At 36.1% G+C, this 16,336-nt stretch overlaps 1 protein-coding gene across 1 annotated transcript in view; it reads left to right on the top strand.

Annotated features, from left to right (window-relative positions):
• The window catches only part of IL1RAPL1 (interleukin 1 receptor accessory protein like 1), a 2,084,623-nt gene that overhangs the window by 363,845 nt on the left and 1,704,442 nt on the right, over positions 1-16,336 (top strand). The window lies entirely within an intron of this gene.

Below are 16,336 nucleotides of genomic sequence, written 5' to 3'. Positions count from 1 at the left end.
AATATCACCAGATCATAACCACTACCATTACCTCTACATAGTGAATAAATAATGTGTTTACAGAACAGAACAAGCTATATGTTGATCAATTCTTTCAAAATTGCCGCTATAGACTATCACATACTATATACCACTTCAGAGTGACTGACCTACATAACCAAACTGTTACTTAGATAAAAAAAGGAAAAAATATATATAAAACTGATATTATCACAAAACAAGTAAACAACCCCTGCAAGTAATTATGCCCCCAGTGTTCCCCTCCAGTAATATTAAATCAATTTGTGCCTTCTTCAAAAATAACAGCTCCAGAGTATCCCATCAGTAATATTGTCCCCATAGTGCCCTTGTCAATAATAACACCCAAGAATGCCCCATCAGTAATAATAACATCCCAAGAGTACCTTATCAGTAGTATTGTACCCAGAGTTCTCCATCACTTATAACATCCCAAGAGTACCTCATCATTAGTATTATACCTAGAGTGCCCCATCAGTTATAACGTCCCAAGAGTACCTCATCATTAGTATTGTACCTAGAGTGCCCCATCAGTAATAACATCCCAAGAGTACCTCATCATTACTATTGTGCCTAGAGTGCCCCATCAGAAATAACATCCCAAGAGTACCTCATCATTACTATTGTACCTAGAGTGCCCCATCAGTTATAATATCCCAAGAGTACCTCATCATTACTATTGTACCTAGAGTGCCCCATCAGTTATAATATCCCAAGAGTACCTCATCATTAGTATTGTACCTAGAGTGACCCATCAGTTATAACATCCCAAGAGTACCACATCATTAGTATTGTACCTAGAGTGCCCCATCAGTTATAACATCCCAAGAGTACCTCATCATTAGTATTATACCTAGAGTGCCCCATCAGTTATAACGTCCCAAGAGTACCTCATCATTAGTATTGTACCTAGAGTGCCCAATCAGTAATAACATCCCAAGAGTACCTCATCATTACTATTGTACCTAGAGTGCCCCATCAGATATAACATCCCAAGAGTACCTCATCATTAGTATTGTACCTAGAGTGACCCATAAGTTATAACATCCCAAGAGTACCACATCATTAGTATTATACCTAGAGTGCCCCATCAGTTATAACATCCCAATAGTACCTCATCATTAGTATTGTATCTAGAGTTCCCCATCAGTTATAACATCCCAAGAGTACCTCATCATTAGTATTGTACCTAGAGTGCCCCATCAGTTATAACATCCAAAGAGTACCACATCATTAGTATTGTACCTAGAGTGCCCCATCAGTTATAACATCCCAAGATTACCTCATCATTAGTATTGTATCTAGAGTGCCCCATCAGTTATAATGTCTCCAGAGTGTCTCCTATCAGTAATAATGCCAAAAGAGTGCCTTTATCAGTAATAAAATCCGCAAAGTACCCTGTGAATAATAATGTCTCCAAAGTTCCCTTATCAGTATAATGCCCCCAGGGTGGCCCTGTCAGTATTAATCTCTCCAAAGTTTGCCTGTAAATTATAATTATTATTATTATAATAATTTTAGAATTATTTTGTCCCCAGAGTGTCCCCATCATCAATAATGTCCTCATAGTGCCCATGTTAGAATAATGCCACCAGAGTTGCCCCTCCAGTATCACTGATTCATTATTGTACACTCAATAATGCCTCCAGAGTGTTGCAATCCTCTACTAAAATGAAGGTTTATACTCACCCAATTCTCTTCCTGATTTTCAAAACCAGTGGGTCCCCTTATGCTTTTGCAAGCATGTGTCAGCGGGCACAGATGGCAAAATGATGAGACGTCATTGTGCTGCCTGCGCCGTGACTCTGACATCTTTAAGGCTATAAGTCTGCAGAAACCTGCATCATACAGGACAGTGAGTGCTAGGGCAAGGAGTTTGTGGCTTTCTGCTCTTTCACCAGATCATACTGTAGAGATGTCATGTCCGATACTGTTCACAGTTTCATTTACCAGAGATCTGGAGCTTAAAGTCAGAAGTCCAGGACCGGAACCTTGGATCTTTGGTCCTATTTAGGCCAAGATTTTAATCCATATACAGATCTGTTGAGCTTAAGATGATAGTATTTTGAATTTAGATAATATTAACCAAAGCTCCACTTGTCTTGTATTCTAATCTGCAAAGGGTTGTCTCTAATTTGACAATATCATAAATTTCTTGTAAAAACAAGAAAATTTGAAGGTAACCTCTTATTAAAAATCATCTCCATTTTCAGGAATGGAGACATTTTAAATATTATAGTGTTCATCTCATTGCCTAAGTTATCGGTCACCCTGCAGTCTTAGAGTGGTGGGCCACGTATTTAAGAAGTGTTCTTCATATACTACATTAATAATATCAAATGTCGATCTACTATAAATAAAGTTTCACAAAACATTGTCCACCTTGTGTTGCGATCCAGTTTTAGATTTGACTAGTTTGGATTTTTCCAGGATATGCCATAAAAATCTGATGATAATTACAATATCCAATAATATTGAAACTTTTTCATATGCCCTCCCAACAAACAATTAAGATGAAACTTAAAATTAAGTATAGTAACAGACAAGACAGAAAAACATGACTGCTCATTTACTGCATTTAAAGTTTTAAATAATTTTTAAAGGCATTGTAATGCTGAGTGTGTACAACTATTTTCACATTGGCATATATGTGTTTGCTTCTTACTTTTAATTTATACAAGAACCTCATGGAACCCATTGTAAGTCAATGCAATCCATCAGTATTAGTTGAGATCTGTCATAGCTGTAATGGTTGAATTATAAAAAGAAGCCATGATTCCAGCATGAGCAAAGTCCCAAATAGAATTATCACAGACAAATTGTTTTTTTTTTCTTTTTTGAACTCAATGTTTTTTTTTTTTTACATTTTTCTGTTATACAAAAAAAATACATTATTTACATTTTACATTATTACATTATTGCTTGTTTTCCTCCTTGGACTTCTGTTCTAGATTTTAGAGAAAGTAGCAACTGGATAAATCCTGAAGATCTTATAAGATGTCTGCTCTTCAACCTACAACCCATAGTAATGTTATCACATAGTCAAAAAACAAGATTTCCACTCGCCTTGCCATTAGGGGCTGTAATTATACGAGTGTGGTCTATTCATGTTTTTTTCTCTCCATGACTCCCATATTTGACGAGAGTCCAAATTTCCTCCTAATTATTTCTCTTCCATTTCAGAGAATAGTACAATATAAAGTGAAGGAATTTTTAATAATTTTTAGCTAACAGCACCCCAATTGGCATTATTTACTGTTTTAACACCAAAATACTTCCTTTCCGATTACAACATTTTCAAAAAGAATTATATGAAACCAGCAATACAATTTTCCAATATTATAAATCTTGGTGTTCAACTCAATCATCAAAAACTATCAATCTGAGCAAATTTGAGTTTTTTTAAATTATGAAAAAATCAATCACTTAGCTTTTATGTTTTATGACTTGTAAATACAACACATATTTCACCAAGTGTAGCAGATCTAATGATTGGTCAATAAACCCTAAGGAAACAGGTTGGACAGTAATGAATTACATATTTAATCTGTTAATTCAGTCAAGTCTTTGTCCACTCTGCAGATTGTAATTCAGCTTGTGTCACACTGTCGTCTTATCTCTATAAGTTATAGAAAAACACAAAATGGTTCTGTGAGCTTTGACAGCCACTTACACTACGTATGTACAGATTCCACTTTAGTTTTTATGGCTGCAAGGTCAATTAAATTAATTGGTAATAATCTATGTAGTCATGACCATATTACTGTTAAAGGGAATCTGTCATCTCAAAGCAGTATAATGTAGTCAAAGTGACCCTGATTCCAAAGATATATCACTTAGCTAACTGGGTGCAGAAGTTGTGACACAATCAGAGTTCTAAACTGTAACATGAAGCAGAGCTGAAGAAGCAAACCCCACCCACACTAAGCTCTCTATGTACCTAGTCTATAGACAGTGAGCTGCTTATCAGAAGAGTTGGCGGAGTTGGACTAGCAGTCCCATGCACATCAGACCTGGCAATGATAATCTCCTAGTGATAAAACCTTCATTATAAGTAAATAACAGCACGCAGCTTGATAAGTGACACTGATGATTTCAGCGTTTCTTCCCCTATCTCCTGCTGTCTTAATATTACATGGCTAGAATTTGCTGACAGATTCCCTTTAAAGAATATTATTTAGACGAGAATTTAGGCTCATCTCTATAAACAATATTCCAATATTTGTTTAAAACTGATTTAGACTTCTTTAATAGAAGTTCAAAATACTTTGGTGATTTAGTGAAAACTTACATGATTTCTGGGGACTTTTGCCACAATATCACGTGAGCATGGATATATAGTTTATATTCTTAATTTAATTGAATACCGGTAACTGAATTTGGAATCTGTAGAACTAGGACAATCTACAATTTAACCTTTTTACCACAAATTTTTGACCAGGAAGCAAAGTAAGTTTTTGTCTTTCTCTCTGAGCATTGCAGCACTCTTACATATCTGTTTGAATTCCATGTAAGCATTGGACAGGCAAGACAGTTTGCAGCATTATTAAATTAAATATTTACAAATGTCACTTTTCAGTGTATTTTATTCCAAATTTTTACTAACAATTTTAATTCTATGATATTTTCATATTGGTTATCATTATTCTTATATATAATAATATATCTGAATATATTATGTATTTTTCAGACAAAAAGAAAAATAATTGCTGAAAAGCCTTTGTAAAGTCTGTGTGTTATAGTTTGCAGTCTGATGGGCATGGCTGCATCATAACAAAAGTCCCCTTTATATATGTGATGAAAGCGCTCCTGCTTCATTCTCAGGCTATGAAAGCGGAAGTTAGCAGTGAAACAACTATTTTAATGATCTGGCAGATTTGGCAGAACTGTTTTTGTGTATAAAGTATATACTGTAGAGCTGTGTGTGTATATGTGTGTGCATATATGTGTATGTTGCAGAACTTGTGTGTTTGTTTAATGCAGAAAGAGTGAATAACTCATACTACTCAAAAGGAATAAAGCAGGTTAAGCAGTGCACTACAGAATAAAAGGGGAAATTTAAATGGCAGGAGAAATACTTGCTTGAATAGATAAATGTAATGAAGTAACTACGTGCATTATTGCAGTTTGTTCAGCTACCCATGAATATGTATATATATATATATATATATATATATAGATAGATAGATAGATAGATAGATGGATATCTATCTATCTATCTATCTATCTATCTATATATATATATATGTATAAATACATATACAGTACAGACCAAAAGTTTGGACACACCTTCTCACTTAAAGATTTTTTTCTGTATTTTCTTGACTATGAAAATTGTACATTCACACTGAAGGCATCAAAACAATGAATTAATACATGTGGAATTATATACTTAACAAAAAAGTGTGAAACAACTGAAAATATATCTTTTATTCTAGGTTCTTCAAAGTAGCCACCTTTTGCTTTGATGACTGCTTTGCACACTCTTGGCATTCTCTTGATGAGCTTCGAAAGGTAGTCACCGGAAATGGTCTTCCAACAATCTTGAAGGAGTTCCCAGAGATGCTTAGCACTTGTTGGCCCCTTTGCCTTCACTCTGCGGTCCAGCTCACCCCAAACCATCTCGATTGGGTTCAGGTCTGGTGACTGTGGAGGCCCGGTCATCTGGAGTAGCACCCCATCACTCTCCTTCTTGGTCAAATAGGCCTTACACAGTCTGGCGGTGTGTTTGGGGTCATTGTCCTGTTGAAAAATAAATGATGGTCCAACTAAACGCAAACCAGATGAAATAGCATGCCACTGCAAGATGCTGTGGTAGCTATGGTGGTTCAGTATGCCTTCAATTTTGAATAAATCCCCAACAGTGTCACCAGCAAAGCACTCCCACACCATCACACCTCCTCCTCCATGCTTCACAGTGGGAACCAGGCATGTAGAGTCCATCCGTTCACCTTTTCTGCGTCGCACAAAGACACGATGGTTGGAACCAAAGATCTCAAATTTGGACTCATCAGACCAAAGCACAGATTTCCACTGGTCTAATGTCGATTCCTTGTATTCTTTAGCCCAAACAAGTCTATTCTGCTTGTTGCCTAACCTTAGCAGTGGTTTCCTAGCAGCTATTTTACCATGAAGGCCTGCTGCACAAAGTCTCCTCTTAACAGTTGTTCAAGAGATGTGTCTGCTGCTAGAACTCTGTGTGGCATTGACCTGGTCTCTAATCTGAGCTGCTGTTAACCTGCGATTTTTGAGGCTGGTGACTTGGATAAATTTATCCTCAGAAGCAAAGGTGACTTTTGGTCCTCCTTTCCTGGGGTGCTCCTCATGTGAGCTAGTTTCTTTGTAGCACTTGATGGTTTTTGCAACTGCAAAAACACTTTCAAAGTTTTCCCAATTTTTCGGACTGACTGACCTTCATTTCTTAAAGTAATGATGGCCACTCGTTTTTCTTTACTTAGCTGCTTTTTTCTTGCCATAATACAAATTCTAACAGTCTATTCAGTAGGAATATCAGCTGTGTATCCACCTGACTTCTGCACCACACAACTGATGGTCCCAACCCCATTTATAAGGCAAGAAATCCCACTTATTAAACCTGACAGGGCACACCTGTGAAGTCAAAACCATTTCCCGTGACTACCTATTGAAGCTCATCAGGAGAATGCCAAGAGTGTGCAAAGCAGTCATCAAAGCAAAAGGTGGCTACTTTGAAGAACCTAGAATATAAGACATATTTTCAGTTGTTTCACACTTTTTTGTTAAGTATATAATTCCACATGTGTTATTTCATAGTTTTGATGCCTTCAGTGTGAATGTACAATTTTCATAGTCATGAAAGTACAGAAAAATCTTTAAATGAGAAGGTGTTTCCAAACTTTTGGTCTGTATTGTATATATACAGTATCTACTCATATCTATATCTATTTATATATATATATATATATATATATATATATATATATATATATATAAAAGTATGTATTTGCTTCCATTGCAGTTCTGCAAGTGTTGATAATGAGTTGCCACTAAAAAGTGATGTCTAGAGAACAGAGGAAATGTCTGCGGAATTAGGATTAGTCGCTAGAGTGAATATTACATGATTGTAGAATTTTTTTTAAAATAAATAGTGATAAGAAATTAAAAAATAAAAAACACTAAAAAGATGTAAACATATGTTCATCATAAAAATATTGATGTAAACAGTAGATTATTTTCTGATAAAACATTTCCTTAAACTAAGGGACCATTTTTGTCTGTATGTATTTGCTCAAGCTTCTTTGCAGACGTGACAAGACATTTTGTGACATGTTGTATCTTCATGGCCATATCAGCCTGTTTAAACAATGACATATTTTCATGACAGTGTCCAAACTGACAATCTGCTATCTTTTCTCCGAGTGCGCTAGAATCATTTATATGCATACTGATATTACTAATGTAGCTCAAGCTATTGTGTATGCCAACCAACATGTAAATACCTCCAGCTTTCCTAGTTATTTATTCACTTCCCACACACAGAAATGTGACATATTCCATTCTGTTGAGATATGCGCACAATTCCTCACAGGTATATTGCATTACAATGGAAGTAGATGTCAAAGGAGGTGTTTTGTAAGGAGCAAATAACTAATAATTGACTTAGAAGGTTTCAAAAGGATTAGACATTTTATTCTTTTTGACAAATAAAATTGAAAATGAGCATATGCAACAAATATCCGTGTGACTATCAGTTTTCGTTATTCTTCTACTCAGACCGGTGCGATTTTTACATAAATGTAATTACATATGTTACAGAATAACATTTGTGCCAAATCACATATCCATCCAAAATATTTGTGAATTTGACCCATATCACATATACATTGTAGGGATTGTACTCACTCAGGTGCAATGAGAGGCAAACAGGAGGAACGTGCCTTTAAATGTCCAGTACAGTTTATTGGCTTCATAAATTGGCCTGAAAGTAAAATGCAAACAAACAGGCAAAAAGCAAAATAAACAGTCCTTTAAGCAAAAGTCTATGGTTAGCCAGCGCTGTGGTCACTCAGGCTGGTGTAGCATCCAGTACAGGCCTAGTCTGGAGAAAATCATACACAGGAGGCCTCCACCCTCCAGACACACAGACCATATGCCAAACAACAGCCTCCATTATATAGGCTGGTAACGACACCCAGAGGTGAGGTATGTGGGTTGCTGGACCCACCATTCTCCAAGCAACTCATAATCCATCTCCCAGATGCACCAATTAGATCTCTTTGTGTATGCGTGCACTAGAGAAATACTCCGGGTTACATCACAGAGACCAGCCACCTCTGTGATACATATCTCCCATCTACTACGCGCCCTTATAACATTTATACTTAAAGAGGTTGTCCACTACTTTTTGATTGAAGACCTATCCTAAGGATAGGTCTTCAATGTCTGTTCATTTGGGGTCCGACACCCGGCACCCCCGCTGATCAGCTGTTATTGGTGTCGGCTGGAAGTACTCACTTGCAGAGCTGGCCATATGATAGTGGCTGCCGCAGGGTACTACACATCCGTTAGCCTATTGATTTAAGTAGGAGGCAGATGTGTAGTATCCTGCAGTGGCCACTATCAGTAGATGGCCAGCTCCATAATGGAAAACCTCTTGAAACTTACGCCAATGGTTTAAAGCAAAGTTAATATTTGAGTATACTGGCTATCTATTTGTATTGTAGCCTTTTTTTACCTTTTCATGGCAAAGGGACATGAGAGGGTTAAAAATATGGAACAGGGTTCATAAGGACTGAGCTACAGCACCAATGAGAAAATATTAAAATATAACTTTTACTTTGCAATTAAAAACATGGTGTCAAAAATCAAAAAGATAAAAAAGATTAAGGATCCAAAGGCCTATGCGTTTCAGGTTAGCAAACCTTATTACAGCTATGAATAAGGCCAAAGGCATGATGTGGCCAAATTTAGATATAGGAAACTTAGGGACATAAAGAAGCAACAATTTCTCTAGGGATAATACAGAAGGTAAGTAAAACTTATGCAAATACAACAAGGAAGAATACAGACAGGAAACCATGAGCAAGAACACTATACGATGGAAGTGTTGCTTATCCAGTAACCTCACGAAAATAACAGTTTTTGTGAACAATGAATAAGTCGATCTACTACATGCAATCTAGTAGACTGTAGGAATCTACTCAAATTTGCAGTAACCCTTCCGCATCTATCGCTCCCTTGTGTTCCATAAAATATGTCTAAACACTAAGATAAAGATGTATTAATTTCTGTCTGGAGAATAGATAGAATATTCATACCATGTTCTAAATCTTTACTTCTATTTATGGCAATCCACAATATGAAGAACATTTCAGTCCTTAATGAGACCGTCATCAGACAATCAGAGTGTAAAGAAACCTGTCATTAAGTAAAAATGCTTATGCATTGCTATGTGTTGGAATCATTGCAATCATATTCTCTAATTCTCTAATTACAATGTACTGTCTGGAGTTATAGTCTAATGATGGGAGTAGCAAAACCATGTCAATCATCTTTGAATAAGCCAATGGCTTTTATTAATTGGAATAAGCTCAAAAAGGTTTACATTTAAGTGCTTGTAACAACTGAGAAAGACATCCTTCCCTACAAAACTACATTTTAACAGTTTTAATGGAATCAATATTATCTATGAAAGAGATTGATCCATCTGATATATTTATGGAGAGAAATGGAGAAAGCCACACATGCCAGCCTACTTCTCCATTTCTGACAATGCACACTGCATCTTTAACCCCTTCACTACCCGGCGATTTTCATTTTTTTTTCTTTTTTTTTTCCAAGAGCCTTAACTTTTTTATTTTTCCATCAACAAAGCCATATTAGGGATTTTTTTATTGCGGGATGAGTTGTACTTTTAAATTACGCCATTCATTTTACCATACAGTGTTCTGGAAAAAGGGAAAATAATTCTAAATGCATTAAAATTGACAAAAAAGTGCAATGTTTTTTCAAGTATTTTATTTAGCATGTTCACTAAATGGTAAAACTGACCTGGTGATATGATTACCCAGGTCAGTATGAGTATGCAGATACCAAACAAGTATAGTTTGTTTCTTTTTAAGTAGTGAACAAAATTTGGAAATTTGTAAAAAAATAGTTTTGCTTTTGTCGCCATTTTCCAAGAACCATACCATTTTCATTTTTCTGGATCTAGGACTGAATTAGGACGTTTTTTTGCACCCTGAGCTTTTATTTTTAATAATACCATTTTTGGAGAGATACAATGTTTTCATCGCCTATTATTGCATTTTATTAAAATATTGCAGCAGCCAAATTTCGAAATTCTGGAGATTTTATTGTTTTCTCGTTACACCTTTTACCGATTATTTATTTAATATTTTCTTAGATCGGATGATTCTGAACGCAGCAATAGCTAATATGTATATTTTTTTAATTGCTTTATTTTTAATGGGGCAAAAGGGAGGTGATTTGAGCTATGAACTATTTGAACTATGATCTCCTATGATAAGAAAATGCTTCAGAGACCAGACAGATGACAGTAAGTAACTGAAGGCCCGGAAAGGTGAGTGTTGTAAGTATAAGAATTTGTTTTATTTTTTACATCTTACGGATATTATGCTCTAGGGTCCACAAAGATCCCAGAGCATAATAAGAAAAATTAAATTCATGGAGAATAATTTCTCTGAGTATTAAATTTCCCTGGAAAATCCACGTGAACAGGTGATTTTGAATTTTGCTTGATTTACTCAACTCTATAAATCATCAATACTTTCTTTGGCTCTACTGAACCACATGTATACCACTGGTCTGCATGCTGTGTCAGTAATATGGACATTTTAATACATGCACGCAAAATGTCCATCTGTAAAATCTCTCTAGTGTACATCTTAAGCTAATAGAAATTTATTACTTTTTCATTAAGTGAAACAATGTTCTCATGGGAAAATAGATTGTTCTTAATAATTAGTTTCAATATTAGTTTGTTGCCAGTGATAAGAACAATTCAAAATCTCAATTTCATAGCCCCAGACTATTACCGTAGTTGTATAATAGAAACATGACATGGTCTCCAAAGAAATTTACATATGAAATTTGTGCCTTAAAAAAGTTAATAAAAACAATAATAAGCAAATTCAATTTTCTTTAATGGGAATCTTCCATGATAGCATGGCAATATTACTTGAGAATACACCTATAATGTAAAAACTGTGGAAAAGTACTAGTAACTATAGAAACAAACCAATTAAGAAAACACAACTAGTTATGAGGAATTATTCTACAATCCACTTAATCTATACAAAACCTTTACTAATTCAAGAATGTAGTAGATGCATACATTTATACACATATATTATAAATGCATATTATTACTATATATTACATAGGCATCTACAGTTGAAACCAGAAGTTTACATACACTATATAAAAAGACACATATGCATGTATTTCTCAGTATCTGACATGAAATCAGAATAAACCTTTCCCGTTTTAGGTCAATTAGGATTACCATAATTCTTAATATTTCCAAATTCCAGAATATTGAGAGAGAGTATGTTTTAAGGCATTTTTAGTACTTACTGCAATGTTAAAAGTTTATATACACTAAGATTACTATGCCTTTAAACAATTCTGGACTGTCCATATGATGATGTCATGTGTTTGGAGGCTTCTGATAAGTTTTGTGGTAACATCTGAGTTAATTAGAGACACACATGTGGATGTATTTTAATGCACACCTGAAACACACTGCTTCTTTGTGTGTCTCATTCATCTGTATAAACAATTATACACATATACAAACAACATGTGAATGTCCAGCCATCATACCACTCCAGAAAGAGGCGGATTCTGTGTCCCACAGATGAATGTTCTTTGGTCCGACATGTGCATATCAACCCAAGGACAAAAGCAAAATACCTTGTGAAGATGATGGCGGATGCTAGTAAAATTGTGTCAATATCCATAGTGAAACGAGTACTCTATCAACAAGGGCTGGAAGGCCACTCTGCTAGGAAGAAGCCATTACTCCAAAATAAATATAAAACAGCCAGATGAATGTTTGTAAATGCACACAGGAACAAAGACCTTAATTTTTGGAGACACATCCTGTGGTCTGATGAAACTAAAATTGAACTTTTTGGGCATAATGACCATCATTGCGTTTGGAGAAAAAAGGGAGAAGCTTGGAAGCCTAAAAACACCATCCCAACTGTGAAACACGAGGGTGGTAGCATCATGTTGTGGGGTTGTTTTGCTGCAGGAGGGACTAGTGCACTTCACAAAATAGATGGCATCATGAGAAAAGAAGATTATGTGGCAATACTGAAGCAAGACATCAGCCAGGAAGTTAAAGCTTTGGCGGAAATGGATCTTACAAATTGACAATGACCAAAAGAATACTGCCAAAATGGTAACAAAGTGGTTTAAGGATAACTAAGTCAATATTTTGAAGTGGCCATCACATAGCCCTGATCTCAATCCTATTGAAAATTTATGGGCAAACTGAAAAGGCAGGTGCAAGCTGAGCAACCTGCAAAACCATCATCAGTTACACCAGATTTTCCAGGAGAAATGGGCCCAAATTCTGACCAACTATTGTGAGAAGCTTGTGGAAGGATATCCCAAAAACATTGACCCAAGTCATTCAGTTTAAGGGCAATGGTACCAAGAGGCGGATTATAATGAGGGCAATCTGAGCTACCTCCCGGGGCCCCGGGGCTCCGGGGGAACCCGGGGTTTCGGGGGGTCCATGGCCAGATTGCCCTCATTATGCTATGTGTGGCGCCGCAGCACATACCGGCAGACAGTGGCAGGGGGGCCCGGGAACGCTCCCCCAGCAGCAGCACATGGCCGCTGCTTCTTCTTTGGCCAAGCCAGCACTGCACCTGTTAACTTCCCTGTTTGCTGGCCCAGCCGCGATGGTACCAAATACTAATAAAATGTATGTAAACTTTTGACTTTGCAGTAAGTAATAAAAATGCCTTTAAACATTCTCTCTCTCTCATTATTCTGGCATTTGGCAAATATTAAAAATGATGGTAATCCTAATTGACCTAAAATGGGAAAGGTTTATTATGATTTCATGTCAGATACTGAGAAAAACATGCATATGTGTCTTTTTATATAGTGTATGTAAACTTCTGGTTTCAACTGTATATATCCCAGTGTAAAGGAAAATTAGAGATAATTATAGGTATCGGGGGGATAAATATTGGTATCTCAAGCCTCAAGCAATGTCTCTACATATTTCCCACCAAAGTCACTTACAATTATATGCTTACAATATAGTATGTAAATACTGTTGCTGCTATGCCACGGCTAAATACTCATACTGTTCTGAACAAAACACACTATGCAAAGCCAATTATTAATAATAATAAAAAAATATATATTATATTAAAATAGTACTGACACACCACAGCCACTACCTCTACAGAACTGCATACACTGTACAAAGATGCAAAGGCCGATATTACTAATAATACTACTCTCCATCTCTATACTGTATATTACATACCACAATAAAGTGACTGAATTACATCACCAAACTGTTACTAAATGTAAAAAATGCTAAAAAAGGACCATTATCACCAACATACAATGACCATATAGTGGTAGATACCAGTCCGGTAGATGATATAAGAGTTTACAGTACAGTTATATATAGTGACTTATCAGTGAAGTTTTTTCTGATTGTACTCATTCATTTTTCTTGGTTTCTCCTCCTGGCCCAGACCAACATCATTACTTTTGTCTCCAAAGTGTATAACATAAATAGATTTTACTTCTAACACTTCCAGCACCATCCCTACCTATCAATAATGCCACCAAGTGCCCCCTGCAATAATAATGCAACTTGACCACCCCCACAAGCGAAAATGTACCCAAAGTGCCCTCTCCTGTATTAATTTCCCCTTACTCCCTTTTATTGGAGAAAAGCTCTCATACCACTCTATTCTGTAATAATGCCCCTCTACTTCCCTATTTTGGAAAAATGCCTCTAAAGTTCTACACCCAAGACCAAAACATTCATACTCTCCACCAATCTTTTCCTAACGTCCGCAGCCACCAATCCTCTTCTTCTCTTGCACACAAAAATGAAACTAAGCTGGTAGCATAATGCAGTGAAGTCATTGTGCTATCTGTGCCAGGATAATAATGTCTGTAGTCTGTAGACTTGCAGCTGCCTATGGTCTACAAGAGAGGGAGGTATGGCAGGGAGCCCATGATCTCCCACGAGATTGAACTCTATCCAGCATCATGTTGATGCCGATAGAGTTCAAAGTGTCGCCCACTGAAGGTCTATGTCCAGAGTTCCAGAATGCTAGTGACACCACTGAAGGGCATGCAACATAAGTGACTTCTGTTAATGTACTGTCCTAAGTAGCCTTGTGTCTTGGATATTGATTGCTACCATAGCCTTGAATGTAAATGCCCTGATCAAGCCTGTGTGACTTGCTGGTGCTTTCGTTTGCTTCTTCTAGATACAGTAGTCTATTGAGTATTTGGGTTAGATGAGTTGTATGCTAAAGATAAAATATAATGGCAATTCACTCGTACAGTACTGTATATAGCTCACTCACAGCATATTGATACGATTCACACTGTTTTTAGAATATAAAGCAACCATTAAACAATCATCATCATACAACCACTTTTAACCGATTAAGACTTTTACCTTAAACTTCTCTCTTTTCAATCTTTTCTCATTTTATAAATGTAGTCCAACCTTTCAATATTTTGCTGCAGAGATATATTTTCCGTTATTTTTACTGGCATTATGTTAGATCCTGATTCATCCAAGCAATATCATACTAATTGGATGGGGCAATGGAAAAGCGTTGTGAAATGCTGTATTGTCATCATGACGTCAGCGTTAATTGGCTCACTGGCAACTGTGTTGACAGCAGCTACTTCATCATCTTAGTAAGATGCAAAAGATTAAAATTAAATGACTTAAGTACTGTATAAGAGCCTACTTATTTGGCCTTGAGGGCTCCAAATCAAGTATGGCTCAAGAGGATGAGATAAAATTGTAATCAGTGTAATAGAGCTGTGATCCACATTGAAGCAGGTGAGAAGTATAAATTAGAAATATATAAAAGATATTGTAAATAATGAATGGAATAATATAAAAGTACAAAGAAAATAGGTTTATGTCTAAAAGATTAAAAGGTTATTCCAAGGATCCAAAAGTTACCTCCTACCTATAAATTAGAGGATAACTTACTAATTGATGAGGGTCTAACCACCAAGAACTGGGGTATGACCATTGAGAATTGGGTTCTAGATCCAAGAACAGGGAAGTGCCACTTTGATTAGAGCAAAAGTCCACATTCTCAGCCTGTGCAAGGCACTGTACTTGGCTTTCTCCAGTAGTTTTATAGACGGTGAATGGTTCAGAAGCTGACATTGTGCATCTCCATTCCATGCATCAGCATCAGGGACCTCTTAGCTCAAGGTTATTGCATGTTCTTGCATGAACCCCCTAGAGATAAGTAAGGCATCCCCTATCCTACAGGAAATTACTTTGAATTATGGGAATAATCCTTGAAGGTAAAAAAAAATCTATCCTTCATCATCCTATTATCAGTCTTTGTTGCTATAGGAAGTAAAGAAAAGTATATTATAAGAACCATTTTCTCATATAAATGACTGGCTAATAAAGGCACTAAAACTGGCAGTTCATATGCAACTTCTCTCCCAAAATGTGGAATGTCGAATTAGGATTGAATCCCTCAGATTATTAGTCTGGCTCCCACCTTGAAACTAAATTAAACTTGTGCGCATCTAATTGTAATTTCATTGTAATGTTAATTATTATATCTACAAATAGAGGCTATGTAATCAGCAATGTTTTATTCTCTTAACGTTTTGCAGTCATCATATCATATAGCACTGTGTTCTTACAATTGCTCTTTTTGCCATTCTACGCAGTTAATTCATCTCTTTTCCATTAAGTCAATAACATTATGTGATTAAAAACTGACTAGTTGAATCTTTATAACCTCTATGTAGAAACAGAAAGTCTTTTTTCTCTGCATGAGTCATCACTACAAAAGTCCCTGGCAGGAGGAAGAGCAGAGCACCTATCTGACATAGTTGAAGAGGGGGGTGACTCATGTAGGGAAAAAAAGGAAAAAAGACTTCCTGTTTCAACATAGAGCAGAGAAAAGAGAAGAATTTATTGGGTAGAAATGCAAAACAAGTTATTCTGAATACACAGTCCTATATAATATGATGATTGCAGTATATTAAGAGGATAAAAACTTTGATTGGAGTACTTCTTTAAATGGATTAATTTCCCATAGGGACAAAT

The sequence above is a fragment of the Phyllobates terribilis genome, unplaced genomic scaffold (assembly GCF_046119375.1).
Source record: "Phyllobates terribilis strain yellow unplaced genomic scaffold, ASM4611937v1 Scaffold_2__4_contigs__length_985480577, whole genome shotgun sequence".
In the NCBI taxonomy this organism is placed as follows: domain Eukaryota; kingdom Metazoa; phylum Chordata; class Amphibia; order Anura; family Dendrobatidae; genus Phyllobates; species Phyllobates terribilis.
Note: the sequence above shows the minus strand (reverse complement) of the source record. Positions and strands in the feature narration are given on the sequence as shown.